At 35.6% G+C, this 18,362-nt stretch overlaps 1 protein-coding gene and 1 pseudogene across 2 annotated transcripts in view; one reads left to right on the top strand and one right to left on the bottom strand.

Annotated features, from left to right (window-relative positions):
- Nucleotides 1-18,362, bottom strand: part of EDA (ectodysplasin A) — a 554,900-nt gene that overhangs the window by 147,111 nt on the left and 389,427 nt on the right. The gene's annotated exons all lie outside the window — the stretch shown is intronic.
- LOC128578322 (high mobility group protein B1-like) lies at nucleotides 7,964-8,594 on the top strand (annotated as a pseudogene).

The raw sequence follows: 18,362 nt of genomic DNA, 5'->3' as shown, positions 1-18,362 counted from the left end.
ATAAAATAAAATAAAATGAGGGAGAAAAAATGGTCAAATCATTTAGAATAAATTGACAGAGTACATGGTGTTTTATAATATTATGAACATTAAAAGTGCCCCATGGGGAAAAAAAAAGAAAATCATACATTCATTTCCATAAACACCCAAATCATTCCTTCAATTACTGACAAACTACTTTGGAATACAAAAGAGACTATGCAATGAAATAGAAATAAAAATACTAATACTACATAGTCACTATTTAATTTGATGTCTTAACCAGGGGTAAGTATCACAAGTTACTTGCAGAGTGTTTTTAAAGGCATAGAGAATTCCGAGGCCACTAGCTAGGGAGATGACATCTGAAGTGGCTTCTGGAGGTTTGGTAGTTTGCTAGATAGAGAAGGAATTGAAGGGATATCCTAGGCAGAGACAATAGCACGTACAAAAGTATTAAAAAGTATGCCACTTAACTCTAAATTTTGTCATCTAAAAAATGGAAATAGCAATCACCTCATGGTGTTGTTGTGAGAATTAAATGAGAATGCACACAAAAGTGCCTGGCACTTGGCAGATGTTCAATCACTGTTAGTTGAATTCTTCCCCACTAATAATTAAAATAAAATTGGTTGGTTTAAAACATTTTTAGTTTGATCAGGTCCCAGTAGTGTATTGTTGAAGCTGCTTCAATTGCCCAGGGGGTCTGCCTCATAAAATACTCGCCCAGAGTGATTTCTTCAAGGGTTTTCCCTGCACTCTTCTCTAGTATTTTTATAGTTTCATGTCTTAAGTTTAAATCTTTGATCCAGTGAGAGTCTATCTTAGTTAATGGTGAAAGGTGTGGGTCCAGTTTCAGTCTTCCACAGGTTGCCAGCCAGTTTACCCAGCACCATTTGTTAAATAGGGAATCTTTTCCCCACTGAATGTTTTTAATTGGCTTGTCAAAGATTAAACAACGGTAGGTAGCTGGATTCATTTCTTAGTTCTCTATTCTATTCCAGACATCTACTTCTCTGTTTTTGTGCCAATACCATGCTGTTTTGATCACTATCGATTTGTAGTATAGTCTGAGGTCTGGTAGCGTAATTCCTCCTGCTTTGTTTTTATTTCTGAGTAATGTCTTGGCTATTCAAGGTTTTTTCTGATTCCATATAAAATGAAGTATTGTTTTTTTCAAGATTTTTAAAAGTATGACAGTGGAGCTTTGATAGGGATTGCATTGAAATTATATATTGCTTTGGGTAGTATGGACATTTTAACAATGTTGATTCTTCCCAGCCATGAGCATGGTATGTTTTTCCATTTGTTAAAATTTTCAGCTATTTCTTTTCTTAGAGTTTCATAGTTCTCTTTAGAGAGATCTTTCATGTCCTTTGTTAGATAAATTCCCAAATATTTCATCTTCTTTGGCACTACTGTGAATGGGATAGAGTCCTTAACTGTTTTTTCAACTTGACTATTGTTGTTATACATAAAGGCTACTGATTTATGAATGTTGATTTTGTAACCTGAGACGCTGCTGTATTCCTTGATCACTTCTAAGAGTTTTGTAGTAGAGTCCCTAGCAAGCAAACAGCCCTCAGAATGGGAGAAGATATTTGCAGGTTATGTCTCCGACAAAGGTTTAATAACCAGAATCCACAGAGAACTCAAACGCATTAGCAAGAATAGAACAAGGGATCCCATCGCAGGCTGGGCAAGGGATTTGAAGAGAAACTTCTCTGAAGAAGACAGGCGCATGGCCTTCAGACATATGAAAAAATGCTCATCATCTTTAATCATCAGAGAAATGCAAATCAAAACTACTTTGAGATACCATCTAACTCCAGTGAGACTAGCCTATATCACAAAATCCCAAGACCAGAGATGTTGTTGCGGATGTGGAGAAAAGGGAACACTTTTGCACTGCTGGTGGAATGCAAATTAATACTTTCCTTTTGGAAAGAGGTATGGAGAACACTTAGAGATCTAAAAATAGATCTGCCATTCAATCCTGTAATCCCTCTACTGGGCATATACCCAGAAGACCAAAAAGCACATCATAACAAAGATATTTGTACCAGAATGTTTACTGCAGCCCTATTCATAATTGCTAAGTCATGGAAGAAGCCCAAGTCCCCATCGATCCTTGAATGTATTAATAAATTGTGGTATGTACACCATGGAAAATTATGCAGCCTTAAAGAAAGATGGAGACTTTACCTCTTTCATGTTTACATGGATGGAGCTGGAACATATTCTTCTTAGTAAAGTATCTCAAGAATGGAAGAAAAAGTACCCAATGTACTCAGCCCTACTATGAAACTAATTTAGGGTTTTCACATGAAAGCTGTAACCCAGTTACAACCTAAGAATAGGGGGATGGGGGAAAGGGAGGGGAGGGAGGGGGTGGTGGGTAGAGGGAAGGGGATTGGTGGGATTACACCAGCAGTGCATCTTACAAGGGTATATGTGAAACTTGGTAAATGGTCTGTGAAGCTAGTGAATGATGCCCCATGATTTTATCAATGTACACAGCTATGATTTAATAATAATAAAAAAAAACATTAATTTTTTTCACCTAGTGTGACCTTGAAGAAAGGCATATAGAGTGGATAAAATGCAATTGGGATAGGGGAGAGAAACACAAGTTTGCAGCTTCAGAGAGACAGGGACAACATCATAGCACCAGAGGGGAACCTATATTACTATTAAAGGGTAATCAAAATCAGATACAATTAACAGTTATATCTGCTGGTCACATTGGGATAGGAAGAAGAATTAAAACCACTTGGGTTATTTGGTCCTAAAGCAAGAAGATATCATTCATTCTGAATATATATCTTGAGTACATTTTAATCTCTCTCACCGATGTTCCCAGGTTTAGGTGTCAAGAATGGAAAGTTGTGTGTGTGTGTGTTGATTACAATGAGGGAGGTGGAATAAAGTGAAGTCCTAGATCAATCCAGAGAAACAATGATCTTATAGGCATCTTGCTTATCATTGAAAGAACTTCCACTTTCTACATAACAATCCCATAGGACTAACTACTCTCTGCCACCAGTGACTCAGCATTCACTTTAGCAGATGCTTCCTTTGCCTTTATTATAAGAAATTAGTATAGAACAACAAATGCACACATTTATTAAAAGGAAGCAGCCAGAATTTTAGACATCCTTTTCCAATATAGAGTCTGACACTTTGTAAGAATTTGCTCCCTCAATTCCAATAAAGGGAGAATTAGTAAAGCTAAAACTATTATTTAAAACATTCATAAATTATAACCAAAAGTGAACAAGGTTTTCACTAGTGAAATGTAAATTAAGATAACAATGAAATACCACTACATGCCCATTAGAAAGGCTAAATTTAAAAGAACCTGACAATAACAATTGCTGGCAAGGATGCATTTAATAGAGACCATCATTCATACTGGTGAGAATGAAAGACACTTTGAAAGACAGTATGGTAGTTTCTTACAAAGCTAACCATAGTCTTACCATATGATCTGACAATCACACTCCTTGGTATTCACCCTACTGATTTGAAACTTATAATCCCTGCATACAAATGTTTATACCATCTTTATTCATAATCACCAAAAACTAGAAGCAGTCAAGATGTCACTTAATAGGTGAATGAAAAAACAAATTATAGTACATACTATTCAGTGATAAAATTGGAACGAGCTATTGGGCTACATAAAGACATGGATAAATCTAAAATATATATTGCTAAGTGAAAGAAGCTAGTTGAAAAGTCTATAAACTTCATTATTCCATTTATATAACATTTTGGAAAAGGCAAAACTGTCCAGATGGTAATCAGTTGATCAGTGGTTATCAGAGGTTTATCAAAGAGGAGAGAGAGTTGAAGAGATAGTACATAAGATTTTTAGGATGGTAAAACTGTTGTATATGATACAATAATTGTGGATATATGACACTATATGTTACCACAGCAACTTAGAGCCAAAAGAGTGAATCTTAATGTATGTAAAATTTTTAGAAAATCATTTAAGAAGTCAGAGGATCAAGTTCAGTATGAGATATCAAATTTGACAAAATAATCTAATTATACTATATACATATAAAGTAGTTTCACTAAAGAAAGTAGGGGGACAAGGGATGACCTAAGTAAGTTTACAATGGAGTTTGTAAAACTAAAGACTAAAAGGAACTATAGATAAGCATTCACTTTATTTGATGAAGCTGTCTGTACAGAGGTAGGAGTTAATTAAGTCTGAAAACACTATACATGTGTATTTGATTTGGATGATCAAGTGAATGGATGGTAGATGGAAATAGGAGGTTATAGGAAAGCAGGGAAGGAGGTTAGAATGATCCATATGGTAATGGATTAGAGTTGGAGATATCTGAACTCATGTTTAGCTTAGTATACATATAGATGACTACCTGTAGAAGTATTTACAAATATATGTACATATATATGCGTTAGTATACACACATATATTTTCTTTCTCTGTGAGCTGAGAAGGCCTAGAATTAATGGCACCCAGTAGCAACAAGTATACCTTGCACTCACTCAGATCTTGTTTTCTAATACTATTCTCCAAAGAAAGGAACCAGAGCTCCTTGGAGAATTTATTGATTATATGACTGACTGGAGCAAAAAATATACATGTGAGCCTGTAGTATCTTGGAGTGCCATAAAGTTAAGAAATGTTCAATAAAAGCCCACAAAGGATGGGGGGGGGTACATCAAAGGGAAACAAGAACCAACTACAAGAGCTCCCAAGGACCAAAGATGGGGACAATTTGAAAAACAAAGTACTATTGGACTATAACTCAAGGCATAAAATAAATATCAATGTATCTATACTTATTTAAATAAATTATTAAAAAATAAACATGGAAGAATCAATATTGTTAAAATGTCTATACTACCCAAAGCAATCTACAGATTTAACACAATCCTCATTAAAACACTGTCATAGTTTGAAGAACTTGAAAAAATAGTTCTTCATTACATATGGAACCAGAAAAAAAACCCAAATAGCCAATGCAATTCTAAGAAATAAAGACAAATGTGGAGGCATGCCTTTACCAGACTTCAGATTATACAAATCTATAGTGATAAAAATAGCATGGTAGTAGCACAAAAATAGAGACATAGATCTATGGGACAGAATAGAAAACCTAGAGATGAAACCAGCTGCATACTGCTATCTGATCTTTGATAAACCAAACAAAAGCATACTCTGGGGAAAAGAATCTCTATTTAATAAATGGTGCTGGAAGAACTAGTTAGCCACATGTAAAAGACTGAAACCGAACCCACACCTCTCACCACTTACAAAAATCGATGTACAATGGGCGTGGTGCCTGTGGCTCAAAGGAGTAGGGCGCTGACCCCATGTGCCAGAGGTGGTGGGTTCAAACCCAGCCCTGGCCCAAACCCGCAAAAACAAACAAACAAACAATCAAAAAAATCAATGTACAATGGATAAAAGATTTACTAATACAATAAAAACTCTATAAGAAATGTGGGGAAAACTCCCAACAATATCAGCCTGGGGAAAGACTTCATGAAGAGCCAGCCCTTTGGCAATTGTAGCAACACCAAAAATAAATAAATGAGACCTGATTAAGCTAAAAAGCTTCTGCACAACAATTAAAGCAAATAGATAACCTTCAGAATGGGAGAAGATATTTGCATTTAGGAATTTGACAAAGCCCTAATAACAAGACTCTATAAGAACTCAAACTAATCAACAAGAAAAAAATCAAACTATCTCATTTATCATGGGGCAAAATACATGAATAGAACTACCAAGAAGACAGATGAATAGCCAATAAACACATGAAAAAAGGCTCATCATTCCTAATCATCAGAGAAATGCAAATCAAAACCACCTTGAGGTATCACCTAACTCCAGTGAAAGTAGTCTACATCACAAAATTCCAAAGCTGCAGATGCTGGCATGGGTACAGAGAAAAGGGAACACTTAAGACACTTTTGGTGGGATTACAAATTAATACAGACTCTTTGGAAAGAAATATGGAGGATCCTCTAAGAGCTAAAAGTAGACCTTCCACTTGATCCTGTAATCCCATTACTAGGTATCTTACCTAGAAGAAAAATAAAATAAAATAAATTTGCCCTGGAATGTTTATTGCAGCTACATTCACAATCTCCAAGATGTATAAACAGCCTAAGTGCCCATCAACTTATGAATAGATGTGCCCCGGCCCGCGGGGAATTCAACGGGGACCTGGGAAACAAAGGGGTCAGTCGAATGAGGGGACAAGAGACACGAAAGAATGAGAGCAAGTCAAGAGTCTGATCAAGCTCCGTCGAGTTTATTTTTCAGCTGGACTTATAAGCACACAAACGAAGAAGTAACTAAGGGCTATTCCTAACAGGGTGGGGAGGGGGCTAGTTTCTGGAAAATTACTAGGAGAAGGACCCTAAGGCAGGGTGTGCATTTTTTAAGAGATACGCAAGGGGAAAGTACCATTGCTGTTTACGGTTGAATTCCTGAGAACAGTTTGCCTGTAAAATCAAGATAGCAAGTGGTATTCTTGTGAGATGTTTTGGCTCCCGGCATAGATGAATAAACTACGGTATGTATATATATATATATATATATATGATGGAATACCATTCAGTCATAAAGAAAGATGGAAACTTTACATCTTTTGTATCTACTTGAATGGATTTGCAAAACATCCTCCTAAGTAAGGTATCACAAGAATATAAAAGCAAGCATCCATTTTACTCAATACTAATATGAAAATAGTAGAAGAACCACTAGATGCCCACATGAGAGAAAAACACAATTAAATTCAAGAAGCAGGGAAGGGGGAAGGAGGGGCTTTGTTAAGCTCTCACCTATTGGTCACAATGTAGGGGTATATGGCACACCTCCCGGGTGAAGTGCTCAACTACAACTTGGACTTTACCTAACAAACACACAAACAATGTAACCTAATCATATATATCCTTATATTAATCTGAAATAACATATAAACAAATAAATAAATGAGAGTAGTCAACCCTACAGAAGAATTCCAAATAATTTATGTAGATACTTAACCCCAAGGAGGTGGAGCATAATCTCCCACTCCTTAAGCATGGACTGTGCATCATTACTTCCTTAAGAGTACAATATGAAAAGGGAAAGTAAGTTTACAGAGGAGAAACCTGACAAACACTACCTTGGTGAAGTGGCCAAGCTTAACATTGATAGTGATAAGTCATATTGATAGTATACACATTTGACATGATGAATTTAGAATGTCATTTTATCTCTGTGATCTATGATAGTAGATCATAACCCCAGTCTCATCATAAGAATAACATCAGACAAATCCCAATTAAGGGACATTCTATAAAATACCTAACCAGTACTCCTCAAAACTGTTAAGGTCGGGCAGCGCCTGTGGCTCAAGGAGTAGGGCGCCGGTCCCATATGCCGGAGGTGGCGGGTTCAAACCCAGCCCCAGTCAAGAAAAAAAAAAAAAAAAGAAATATCAAGATACATTGTACCCCATGATTGCATTAATGTACAGAGCTATGATCTAATAAAAAAAAATTAAAAAAAAAAAACTGTTAAGGTCACTGAAAACAAGGGAAGTCTGAAAAACTGCCACACTCAAAAGGAAACTAAGGTGACCTGAAGACTACATGCAAAGTGGGATCCTGGAACAGAAAAGGACATTTGGTGGAAATTAAGGAAATACGAATAAAGTACTGATTTACCTTAATAATGTATCAGTATTAGTTCCTTTGATGTGATAAATGTACCATACTAATGTAATAGGAGACACTGGGGATGGGGCATATGGGAACTCTGAACTATCTCTATAACTTTTCTGTAATTCTAAAGCTATTCTAAAATAAAAAGTTTATTTTTAAAAGCTTATGTCAAAATATTTTATTAAGAGTACATTGAGCTCCATAGAGACAGCGCCAGGGCAAGTGAGAGCTGGACAGGCACTGGGCGACTCTGTGGCTCGCTGAGGAAAAATAACTAAACATGGGCAAAGGAGATCCTAAGAAGCCGAGAGGCAAAATGTCATCATATACATTCTTTGTGCAAACTTATCGGGAGGAGCACAAGAAGAAGCACCCAGATGCTTCAGTCAACTTCTCAGAGTTTTCTAAGAAGTGCTCAGAGAGGTGGAAGACCATGTCTGCTAAAGAGAAAGGAAAATCTGAAGATACGGCAAAGGTGGACAACGCCCGTTATGAAAGAGAAATGAAAACTTATATCCCTCCTAAAGGGGAAACAAAAAAAGTTCAATGATCCCTATGCACCCAAGAGGCCTCCTTTGGCCTTTTTCTTGTTCTGTTCTGAGTATCGCCCAAAAATCAAAGAACATCATGGCCTATCCATTGGTGATGTTGCAAAGAAGCTGGGGGAGATGTGGAATGACACTGCTGCGGATGACAAGCAGCCTTATGAAAAGAAGGCTGCAAAGCTGAAGGAAAAATACGAAAAGGATATTGCTGCATACCCAGCTAAAGGAAAGCCTGATGCAGTGAAAAAGGGAGTCATCAAGGCTAAACAAAGCAAGAAAAAGATGGAAGAGGAGGAAGATGAGGAGGATGAAGAGAATGAAGAGGAGGAGGAAGAGGAAGGTGATGAAGATGATGATCATGAATAAGTTGGTTCTAGCACATTTTTTTCTTGTCTATAAAGCATTTAAACCCTCTGTACACAACTCACTCCTTTTAAAGAAAAAAATTGAAATGGAAGGCTGTATAAGATTTGTTTTTAAACTGTACAGTGTCTTTTTTTGTATAGTTAACACACTACTGATGTGTCTTTAGATAGCCCTGTCCTGGTGGTATTTTCAATAGCCACTAACCTTGCCTGGTACAGCATGGGGGTTGTAAATTGGCATGGAAATTTAAAGCAGGTTCTTGTTGGTGCACAGCACAAATTAGTTATATATGGGGATGGTAGGTTTTTCATCTTCGGTTGTCTCTGATGCAGCTTATAGGAAATAATTGTTCTGTTAACTGAATACCACTCTGTAATAGCAAAAAAAAAAAGTTGCAGCTGTTTTGTTGACATTCTGTAGGCTTCTAAGTAAATACAATTTTTTTTATTAGTTCTGTTGTCCTTTTCATAGGTCTGAAATTTTTCTTCCTGAGGGGAAGCTAGTCTTTTGCTTTTTGCCCATTATAAATCACATGAATTACATTGTTTATCTTTTCATATAATTAGCTGATAAAAAGCTTTTTGTCTACGCACCCTGCATATCATGAGGGGGGTAATAAAAGTTAAATTGAGATAGTTTTCATCTATAACTGAAACTTCAAAGTTGATGACAAATTTCACATAACCCACTTATATTTTACAAAGTGAAGAGTAAGCAATCTACTCACAGCATGGATTAGAATCAAACTTTTTGAAAGTCTGTCCTTAAAGGACTAATAGAAAAGTATGTTCTAATCTTTACATGAGGACTCTATTCTTTAACTCCCATTACAATGTAATGGCAGTTATATTTTGCAGTTCCCACATTAAAGAACACCTGAGAATGTAGCCCCAAAAGTGTGAGCTTAAAATACAAGACTGCCATATTGCATTTTTTGTTGATGTTAGTCCCGACAAAGACTTAAGAAAGTGCTGGCTATAAATGTCTTTTTCCCATTTACGTAAATATGAACTGCTCAGGAAACTTCAGATTCTCCATTTAGAGTATCTTTAATCAATTGGGCCACCCTTTAAAATAATGCCACATTTAAAATCGGTTATATTTTCATGTATTGTGGTTTGCCCCTTTTAAATCAAATTGATAGGAAAGAAGACACTTCACATCTTAATACAAGTTGCTCAATTTATTTGAATTTGATTTTTCCTTACAAAACCTACACTCATTCATTAGAGCCATGTTTATCTGCTTAGCAGTTTAGGGAACAATTTGGTAATTTTGTGGTTTTTGAGATTATTGGTCTCTTAAAGTGCCAGTATTTTAAAATAGCATTCTTGTAATTTTACATGCTTTTGTAATGGAGTGCTGTTTTGTTATATAATTTTGACTTGGATTCTTTCCATTTGCATTTGTTTATGTAATTTCAGGAGGAATACTGAACATCTGAGTCCTGGATTATACTAATAAACTAATAATTGCAGAGGTTTTAAAAAATATTTTATTAAGATATTATTTACCGGGGCGGCGCCTGTGGCTCAGTGAGTAGGGCGCCGGCCCCATATACTGAGGGTGGCGGGTTCAAACCCGGCCCCGGCTAAACCGCAATCAAAAAATAGCCAGGTGTTGTGGCGGGTGCCTGTCGTCCCAGCTACTCGGGAGGCTGAGGCAGGAGAATCGCTTAAGCCCAGGAGTTGGAGGTTGCTGTGAGCTGTGTGAGGCCACGGCACTCTACTGAGGGCAATAAAGTGAAACTCTGTCTCTACAAAAAAAAAAAAAAAGATATTATTTACCTAGAAAAAATAGTTTGCAAGGAAGTACAAAATATAAGATAAAACCAGAACTAGTTAATGCAGTAGTGAGGGGAAAATATGGTATTTCCTTGAATGGGATTACCTTATGAAGATTTCCAACACAAAGGAAAAAAGGGAGAAAAGTATGCATACAAAAGAAGCTGCTTTCACTGCAGTGACATGCAAAATCTTATCTGGCAAGGTTAAATAGCAATGCTCTGGAATGTCATGATAGCACAATAGGAATTAGCCAAATAACTTAGCCTGCAGTTACCCACAGACTAATTTGTTTTCTGAAGAACCACATTCCAAAGTTTACACTAATCATGAAGCTTACACAGATCTATTTTAGTGCCTTTTTTCTTGCAATAATGCTAAAATTGAACTTTTCTAGACATTAAATACAATTTGAAAATTTATTATTGGAGATTCCAAACACAGACACTATGACTTCTGATATGTTTATACTCAATCCCATGCAGAATATAAGATTTTCTTATCTTCAGATTTGATCCCTTATCTGGTGCGTTACAGTTAAATTCACAGTAAATCCAAAAGGATTTACTTTTGTATGTATCTTGTATGCCCACCACTGGAATTAAACTGAAAGACTCAGGAGCACTAATAAATACAAAATTATATAGACCTATGTACTAGGCCAAACTTGAACTATATCATAATAGTGTAAAAGGCAAGACAGTTGGAGAGGGTAGAGGGAGGAGGGAGCTCAATGACATCAAATGATTGTTTCACACTATATACTTGTTAATCTGGGTGAGACTAAAGTTATAAGTATCTGCTAGTGTCTCCTTGAGAAATAAGTTGGCAGACTCCTGGTTCTGAGTTCCCCTGAAATATTTATTCTGTTATTTCCTTGGGTAATTATAGCTCATTAGCCCTGGTTATATTCTAATGTTGCAAAGTAAATTATTCTGCTCTCTTCTTGGTGTTTACACCCTTCAGATAGTTGTGACCCCACCCCCTTTCCCCTTAGTCATCACTTAGCTAAATTGTATAGACAAAATTCTTTTAATCTTTGCTCATAAATCAATCCCTCTGGCCCCTTAATCATTTTTGTTACTCTTCTCTGAACTCTCTCCAGTTAATCTATATCTTTTCAGTTAATGAGTTTGGAGGAGCTGGATAGCCCAGGTGCTATCCTAGTTATGTTTGGTGTCTGTGTTTGTAAGTGCACCCAAAAGTCTTTTGTAATGGAGACAAAAAATGTAATAATTAACAGTGGCTTTTCTGCTTTATTTTTTAGTACTCCCCAAATGGTTAAGTATCTATCAGCTATGGGATTTCATCATCAATGGCCATTTCTTAAAGTTCAATTCCTACTAGACTACAAAATCTATTATATAATAGTTCTTGCTATCAACCAATAACAAATACTTTTAATATCAGTCAAAAGTAAATCTATTTATCTAACTAGTTACTTTCTAAAGAGCACTAAGTTTATTTTTCTAGAGATCTTTTTTCAAAGTAGTCTATGTATACTGATACCACCACAGTTGACTGCCTTCAGAGGAGAAACTAAGAAGGAATTTATAAGGGTTTTGACAAAACTGAAAAGAAATTAACTCGTGAAACTTAGTAAATGTAGAATATAAATGTCTTAACACAATAACTAAGAAAATGTCAGGAAGGCTTCATGCTAAGAAAGCCTTCCTGGCATTTTCTTAGCATGTGATGAAAATGTGTCAAACAGTCTATAAAACCAGTGTATGGTGTCCCATGATTGCATTAATGTACACAGCTATGATTTAATAATAATAATAAAAAGATATTAACTCAATTGACTGCCAAGAGAGTGAAGGTTTTCTTTTCATGTAAAAAGGTAATGCACTTCTTAGAGAAGTGTCACTTCATAAGGCAGATTATTTTGGAATAATGATTTTTTGCAGAGTTCAAGTTACCTTTTACTTCCAAGGTACTCAGCCTCCTTTAGCAGAAAGGATAGATTAGTATACATTTGATCCTGGAAAATAATACAGATAATCCATCACCATGATTACTTAACATCATTAATTCCCTTATATTTCTTTCTGATACTCCTTTGCCTTTTTGAATTCTGTTTCACCTATGAGAAGGTATACAGTTAGTAACAAAGGGTTATTAAGCATCTACATTGTGCAGAACTTTGTAAATAACCAGACATAGAATAAGTATGTGCATATATATATACATAAGAATATGTATATATATTTATTTATATATTATAAATAATATATATTAGAGAGAACCTCAAAATATATTTTATATATTTTGGATAGGAGTCTATGATCTTTGGGGGGGTAATAAAACATAAGGCATGTGAAAACATGAGACTAACTTAGAACATATTATACTAAAAATGGTATCATTAACATATTGAAAACCTAAGTGGGAGAGGAATTTGGAATAAATTTTTAGCATAAAATAGAGTTAATCTGGGATGACTTGATGGAGATGAAAAGGGAAATTAATCAATTTTCCTCCTCTGGTATGTAGTTTCTGATGACGAAATGTGGTCAAATAATAGATAAAGGGAGGCTTGAGGATTACCTATGGATCATATTTATCCATGTTATTCCTTTATCTATCAATACAAACACCAAGAGTTGGGCTCTATAAGCTTACTGTGGTTCTGAAATACTCTCTTGGTTTTGAGTTCAAATACCTTAATATATATGGAATCAAATATGTAAATGAAACACAAATCAGTGGGGAAAGGCAAAATATTTTCTTTTTTTTTTTGGCCGGGGCTGGGTTTGAACCCGCCACCTCCGGCATATGGGACCGGCGCCCTACCCGCTGAGCCACAGGCGCCGCCCAGGCAAAATATTTTCTGTAAGTAGAAACCATCTCTTGATTCATTTACAAGAGTTCTTTGAGAACATAAATAAGAACGTGGCTAATGTGAAACCAATGGATGTGATTTATCTGGGTTTCAAGCTGTTTTTCAAGGTCATATACCAAAGATTGTTTAAAAGTGAGTTAACATAGAAGTTGTGGGACCAGGAGAACAATTTTAAGGATAGTAAACAAAGGATTTTTATTTATATAAAAGTGTAATGATGAGTCCTGCCCAGATATGTGTTAATACTGATGACTATCACTTACTGTGTTTTTCCTATGCACCAGGCACCATACTAGGTACTTTTACACAGTGCTTCTCAAACTTTTCAATGAAAGTACCCATAAGATCAGAATAGAGTAATACTACTAATGTCTAAGATATGAATTAGGTCCCAGAAAGACTATCAAACCCAGGCACATCTGCCTTGAAAATCTGTACTTAAATACCATTTATCCAATATCATGTGCTTGCTTCATGTCTCTGTGTTACATTCTAGTAATTCTTGTAATAATTCAATTTTTTCTTTATTATTAACTCTGTTATGGTGATTTGTGATGAGGAATTTTTGATGTCACTAATGTAATTGGAGGCACCATGAACTGAACCCATATAAGATGGTAAACTTAATGGAAATGTTTTTTGTGTGTGTTGTGACTGCTCCAACAACTGGCTGTTCCTCCATCTCTCTTTCTCCCTCTCCTGAGCTTCACTGTTCATTGGAGATGCAATAAGATTGAAATTAGGCCAATTAATAACTCTATAATGGCCTCTAAGTATCCAAGTTAAAGGAAGAGTAGCATGTCTCTTACTTTAAATCATAAGCTAAACATAATAAGCTTAGTGGGAAAGGCATTTTGAAAGCCAAGACAGGCCAAAAGCTAGGGTTCTTACGCCAAACTTAGACAAATTGTGAATGCAAAGGAAAAATTCTTGAAGGAAATTAAAATGTCTTTCCAGTGAACACATGACTGATAAGAAATGAAACGGACTTATTGCTGATAGGGATAAAGTTTTAGTGGTCTAGATAGAAGATCAAACCAGCCACAACATTCCTTTAAGCCAAAACCTAATCCAGAGCAAAGCCCCAACTCTCTTAAACTTTATGAAGCTTGAGAGAGGTGATAAAAAAAGTTTAAAGCTAGAAGAGGTTGGTTCTTGTGGTTTAATGAAAGAAACTATATCAATAACATAAAAGTGCAAGATGAAGCAGTAGGTACTGATGAAGAACAGAAGCTGCAGTATGTTATCCAGAAGATCTAAAGTAAGCTAACTAAAGAAGGTGGTTATGCTAAATGAAAGATTTTTTTTTATTAAATCATAAATGAAAGATTTTTAATGTTGACAAAACTGCCTACCTTTGGAAGAAGATGTCATCTAGGTCTTTTATCACTAGAGAGAAGTCAATACCTGGCTTCAAAGCTTCAAAAGACTGACTCTCTTGTTAGAGGCTAATGCAGCTGATAACTTTAAGTTAAAGCCAATGCTCATTTACTATTCTGAAAATCCCAGGGTTCTTGAGAATTATGTTAAACCCAGTCTGCCTGGACTCTAGAAATGGAACAACAAAGCCTGGATGAAAGTATATCTGTCCACAGCATGGTTTTTTTACTGAATATTTTAAGTCCAGTGTTGAGACCTACTGCTCAGAAGAAAAGATTCCCTTCAGAATATTAATGCTCATTGACAATGCTCCTGGCCACCCAAGAGCTCTAATGGAGACACAAGGGGAAATTAATCTTGTTTTCATGTCTGTTAACACAACATCCATTCTGCAGACTATGGATAAAGGATTAATTTGTTTTTTAAGTCTTATTATTTACAAAATACATTTAATAAAGCTATAGCCACCATAGTATTGATTCCTCTGCTGGAACTTGAAAAGCAAATTGAAAACTTTCTGTAAGGGATTGACTACTCTGATGCCATTAAGAATATCTGTAATCCCTGGGAGGAGGTAAAAATTATCAATATTGACAAGATCTTGGAAGGAGTTGATTGTAACTCCCATGAATGACTTTGAGGGGTTCAAGACTTAAGTGGAGGAAACAATTGCAGAAGTGATGAGCACAGCAAGAGAGGGCGTGAAGATGTAAATGAATTGCTGCAATTTCATGAAAAAAATTTAGTGGATGAGGAATTGTTTCTATGGATAAGCAAAGAAAGTGGTTTCTTGAAATGGAATCAATTCCTGGTAAAGATGCCATGAACAATGTTGAAATGACAACAAAGGATTTAGAATATTAGATAAATTTAGTTGACAAAGTAGTGGCAGGGTATAAGAGGACCAACACCAATTTTGAAAGAAGTTCTACTGTGGATAAAATGCTATCAATTAGCATCGAATGCCACAGAGGAATCTGGTGTGAAAGGAAGAGTTGATCAATATTTTAAGAAATTGCCACAGATACCTCAAGTTTCAGCAACCACTACCTGATCAGTCAGCAGTCATCAATACTGAGGGAAGAGCTTCTGCCAGCACAATTATGATTTGCTAAAGGCAATAAAATATTTTTAAATTAAGATATGTGTATATTAGATACAATGCTATTGCACATTTAATAGACCACAGTATAATGCAAACATAGCTTTCAGATGCACTGGACAACCCCAAACTTCATGTCTCACTTTATTATGATACTGGCTTTATTGTGGTTGTATGGAACTAGACCTTAAATGTCTCTGAGATATGCTTGTACTTTGGATAAAATAAGGAAAAAATACCTGAAGGACTGGAGAATAAACAAAAGCAGGTAGATGGAAAACATGAGCCGGGAGCTGAGATTTAAGGAAACTGGGTTAGATTTATTTATTTACTTATTTATGAGGGTGCAAAGAATTAGGTTATACTGATTGCAATTATTAAAGTACCTCTTATAATTGTGTCCTGTCCCTAAGAGGTGTGTCATACACCATGACTCCCCATCCCACTTCCTACTCCCCTTTCCCCACTTGCTCATTCCCCTACCACTTCTCTTGTATTAGCTTATCTATTGCTGACATATAAGAATACAGTACATTGGATTCTTGTTTCTCCATTATTGTGATACTTTACTAAGAAGAATGTGTTCTACCTCCATCCAGGTTAATATGAAAGATGTAAAGTCTCCATCTTTTTAGTGGCTGAATAGTATTCCATGGTATACATACACCGCAGCTTATTAATCAATTCCTGGGTTGGTGGGCATTTAGACTGTTTCCACATTTTGGTGATTCTAAATTGAGCTGTGATAAATGGTCTACTGCAAATGTTCTTAGGATAAAATGATTTTTTTTTTCTTCTGGGTAGATGCCTAGTAATGGTATTGCAGACCAAATGGGAGGTATAGTTTCAGGTCTTTGAGGATTTGCCATACTTATTTCCAAGAGGGTTGTATTAGTTTGCAGTCCCACCAACAGTGTAAAAGTGTTCCCTTCTCTCCACATCCACACCAGCATCTGCAGCTTTGAGACTTTGTGCTATGGATCATTCGCACTGGGGTTAGATGATATTTCATTGTGGTTTCAATTTGCATTTCTCTGATGATTAGGGACAATGAGCATTTTTCATGTTTGTTAGCCATTCATCTGTCTTTAGAGAAGGTTGTATTAATGTCTCTTGCCAAGTGATCTATAGGATTGTTGGATCATTTTTTTTTTTTTTTTGTTCTGGTTGATTAATTTGAGTTCTCTGTAGATCTTAGTTATCAAGTTTTTTTCTGATTCATAATATGCAAATATCTTTTTCCATTCTGAAGGTTGTCTGTTTGCTTTGGTTGTTTCCTTTTTTGTACAGTAGCATTTCAGTTTACTTAAGTCCCATTTATTTTTTTGTTTGTTTTTTGTTGCAATTGCCATGAAAGTCTTCTTCATAAAATCTTCCCCTAGGCCAATATATTAAAGTATTTTTTCCCCGTCTTCTTTTTTTTCTTTTAAATGGCTTTTAGTATCTCATGAGATGTATAGGACTCAGAAATCTGTGTTCTCACTGTCTTAAAGAACTTAGAGACAGAGTTCAAGGGCAACACAGTCACTGGAAAGGGAGGGGACAATCCTGGAAAGGACAGAGCCAGAGGGAGATCCCAAATTTTGCATATAAATTCTGTCTGGATCTCTGGTTGACCCTTGAATTGTGCATGTTCAGGGCAGACTACAAGCAGCCCAGTTAAACCTAAATTTTATGAATGTAGACTTGAGCTGAGTGAGGGTTTGTAATTTAAGTTCAGTCAAGGTAAATGCTTTCTTAAAAAATAATATTCTTTAGAGAAATATAACAGAATCCAGAGAGTCTATTATACTAATATCTTTTATAGTATCTAGTATATTAAATACACTCCATTCATTATAAAGTATGTATATTCGCATTTAGGATATGAAAAAACTTGAAAATGTCACCCATTCTTAACAGAAAATACTATCAAAAGAGACCAATTCTGAAATGATATATACATTGAGATCAGCAAACAAGATTTTAAGGCAGCTATTGTAACTATGCTGAAGGACATAAAGGAAAGTATACCTGCCATAAATTAAAAGACAGAAAATCTCAACAAAGAAATAGTAATTATAAAAAACTAAATGACAAATTCAAAATAGAAAAATCCAATATCTGACATAAAAAATTCACTCTATAGGCTTAACAGCAGTGTGGAAATGACAAAATAGTGAACTTGGTAAAAGTTCCATAGACATTGCACAATTGAAAAAAAAAGATAGGAAAAAAATAAGCACAGCCTTAGGGACCTATGAGATGAGAGTACATGTCAACACACCTGTAATTGAAATCTTACCAGAGGAGAGAGAGAATAGGGCATAAAAATTTAAATCTCCCAACAAAAAAATGCCCTGGTCCAGATGGCATCACATCAGAATTCTATCAAACCTTCAAAGAAGAGCTAATTCCCATACTACAGAAATTATTCCAAAAAGTTGAGTAGGAAGGAATCTTCCCCAACACATTCTATGAAACAAAAATCACCCTGTTACCAAAACCAGGAAAAGACCCAACCAAAAATGAGAACTTCAGACCAATTTCACTAATGAATATAGATGCAAAAATTCTCAACAAAATCTTAGCCAATAGATTACAGCTTATCATCAAAAAAGTCATACATTATGATCAAGTAGATTTCATCCCAGGGATGCAAGGCAGGTTCAATATAT

The sequence above is a fragment of the Nycticebus coucang genome, chromosome X (assembly GCF_027406575.1).
Source record: "Nycticebus coucang isolate mNycCou1 chromosome X, mNycCou1.pri, whole genome shotgun sequence".
Classification (NCBI taxonomy): Eukaryota; Metazoa; Chordata; class Mammalia; order Primates; family Lorisidae; genus Nycticebus; species Nycticebus coucang.
This window is presented reverse-complemented; position numbering and strand designations above follow the sequence as displayed.